This window comes from Pteropus medius, unplaced genomic scaffold, assembly GCF_902729225.1.
Source record: "Pteropus medius unplaced genomic scaffold, Ma_sr-lr_union100, whole genome shotgun sequence".
Lineage (NCBI taxonomy): Eukaryota > Metazoa > Chordata > Mammalia > Chiroptera > Pteropodidae > Pteropus > Pteropus medius.
In genome coordinates this window covers 2,288,270-2,291,728 of record NW_024349796.1, presented here as the reverse complement: position 1 = coordinate 2,291,728, position 3,459 = coordinate 2,288,270, and positions in this window count along the sequence as shown.

Sequence of the window (3,459 nt, the reverse complement as noted above, 5' to 3'; positions counted from 1 at the left end):
AAAGTTGTATAACTAATGACATACAGAAGAAGCCACCTCAAGACTGGTAGGAGAGGCAGAATAGGCCATTCCCCATACTCACATGGTGCGGTTAAAAATCGGGAGGGATATCTTGATTGCAGAGGTCCTCCATTGGAGCCCACACAAGGCTCCCCAACCCAGGATTCCAGTACCAGGAAGAGAAGTCCCCACAACTTCTAGCTATGACAACCAGCAGAGATTGTGACTAAGTGACACGGAGGGTGGCTGAACTACCAGACATTCCTCTTAAAGGGCCCGCACACAGACTTACTTGATGACAGAATCACTTACTCTGACTCCAGCACTGGGGCAGCAGCTCAAATGATGCCAGGGACATACAGAAAAGAACTGAATTGTTTGGATTCAGGGTAAGTGCTAGAGGAGCAGCTTTCTCCCAAACAAATGTGCTGGCAGAAGCCATTGTTCCTTTGTTGAGCCTTCCACATACCTGGCATGCAGATAACGCAGGTGGGCACCATATGTGAGTCTCCATCAACCTGGCTAATACCATTCCCCCTGCCCTGGTGATTCCCCGAGACCCCATGCCACCCAACACTTGGGCCCTCCTAAGCTACTTCTATTGCCTTTTCTATACAAACAACCTGTCTTGGCTTGTGTTTAGCAATTTTCTAAAATAGCTCAGAGGCTCAAAAACCACAAACAATCAGGATCTGGCCTTGGCATACCTTGTACTCCATGCTGAGCAGCCTCAAGCTTGTCATGAGTGGCAGCTGCCCCTGGTTTGCAGCTTAGCCTCTCCTAGGAACCTCCAAGCCCAGCACAAGTGGAAACCATCTGATGATTACTTTGTAGCTCATATCAAGTGGTCCCAATCAGGGCACAGGGAACAGCTGAACTTGGCCTGCAACAGAGCCCCTTCCAATAGACCCCCAAACCAAAACACCCAGTGGCCAATTGCAGACAACACCAGAGCATCACTCAACCATCTCCACAAAGACACACCCATGGGCAGACTGGGCAGGCACCAAAGCCTAGGTAAAGTGAATCTTGCTCTGCAGGGTCAGTTACAGCACAATAGCTCCTCCACTGTAGTTATGGCTAGTCCTCACAACCAATCAGCTTGAGGGTAAACCCCTCCCACCAATGTGCAAACAGAACCAAAACTAAAGTATAACAGGAGGATACACACGATCCACACAAGAGACAATCTGGAGCACCCAGCTCAGGTGACCAGAGTGACTGAGCCACTGGGCCCCACAGGACACCTACTACTAAGGCCACTCTACTAAGACTGGGTGACATAGCAGCCAGACCTAATACATAAAAACAAAGAAACATGTCCCAAATAAAAGAATGAAACAAGCTCCAGAAAAAGAACTTAACAAAATGGAGACAAGCAAGCTACCAGATGCAGAGTTCAAAACACTGGTTTATAAGGATGCTCAATGATCTCAATGAGAGCTTTAACAAAAAGGAAACATAAAAATGGTGATAGGAAACATTTAAAAAAGCCGTCAGAAATGAATACAATAACTGAAATTAAAAATACATTAGAAGGAATTAATAGTAAATTTGATAATTCAGAAGATCGAAACAGCAACTTGGAAGATAAATTAGCAAAAAATACCCAATCAGAATAGTAACAAGAAAATAAAATCCCCCCCCCAAAAAAAATGAGAATAGTTTTAAGGGCCCTCTGGGACAACATCGAGAATATCAACATTCACATCATAGTAGTACCAGAAGGAGACAAGAGAGAGCAAGGAATTGAAAATCTGGCCGAAGAAATTATGACAGAAAACTCTCCTAACCCGTTGAAGGAAATAAACATACAAGCCCAGGAAGCACAGAGTCCCAAACTAGATGGATCCAAAGAGGCCCACACCATGACACATTCTAATTAAAATGCCAAAGATTAAAGACAAAGAGAGAACATTAAAAGCAGCAAGAGAAAAGCAGTTAGTTACCTGAAAGGGAGCTCCCATAAGACTATCATCTGATTTCTCAACAGAAACTTTGCAGGACAGAAGGGATTGGCATAAAATATTCAGAGTGATGAAAAGCAAGGACCTACAACCAAGACTACTCTACCAAGCAAGGCTATGATTTAGGATCAAAGGACAGATAAAGAGCTTCCCAGACAAGAAAAAGCTAAAGGAGTTTATTACCACCTAACTAGTGTTACAAGAAATGTTAAAGGGAGAAGGAGAGGGAGAGGGAGAGGGAGAGAGAGAGAGAAGGAAAAGGAGAAAGAGAAGGAGATGGAGATGGAGATGGAGAAGAATAAGATGAAGAAGAGGAAGAGGAAGAGGAAGAAGAAGAGAGCTTATTTTAAATGAAAGTGGATTAAATACTCTAATCAAAAGACATAGGGTGGCTGAATGAATAAGAGAACAAGATCCTTACAAATTCTACCTAAAAGAGACTCATTTCAGATCAAAAGGAACACAGGTAGAAAGTAAATAGATAGAAAAAAGATATTTCCTAAAAATGGAAACAAACGATCAAAAAACATCTGGGATAGCAACACTTATACTTGGTAAAATAGACTTTAAAACAAAGGCTATAAAAAGAGACAAAGGAGGACCCAGTAATCCCTTCTGGATATTTATCTAAAGAAATATGAAATACTACTTAGAAGGGACATATGCACCCCTATATTCATTGCAGCATTATTTATAATAATCAAGATATGGAGGCAACCTGGGTATCCATTAATTGACAAATGGATGAAGAAGAGGTGGCACATATACATAATGGAATGTTACTCAACCATAAAGAAAGAATGAAATTTTGGTATCTGCAACAACATGGGTGAACCTAGAAAGTATAGTGCTGAGCAAAGTAAGTTAGACAGAGAAAGACAAATGTCATTTGATTTCACTTATATGTGGAATCTAATGATCAAAATAAATGAAAAAAAAAAAAGAAACAAACATAGGTACAGAGAACATTTGACAGTTGCCAGATAAGAGGGGGTTGAAGGAATAGGTGAAAAAGATGAAGGGATTAAGAAGTACAAATTGGTAATTGAAAAAGAGTCATGGGGATGTGAAATATAGCAAAAGAATATAGTCGATAATATTATAATAACTATGTATGGTGTCAGAAGGGTACTAGATTTATTAGGGTGATCATTTCATAAGTTATAAAATGTCTAACCACTATGTTGTACACCTGAAACTAATATAATATTGTATGTCAATGTAATTTAAAAATTTTTTAAATATTAAAAAATAGTAACAATTATTTACTGGCTGATTTTTAGATTTGAAAATATGTGCATCTTTACACATATTTTCACCCAACTTTCTCAATAGAAGCTGTCTCTAAATACCTATTATTATACTGCTTTATTAAGAGGCAAACATTGGTGGCCAATAATGTGCCTGTTGTCATCGAGTCAGTATTGAAGATAATGGTAAAAACTGTTGAAACCTTTGTTTTTCCTTAGTGTACATCTTTAACATGCTGGGC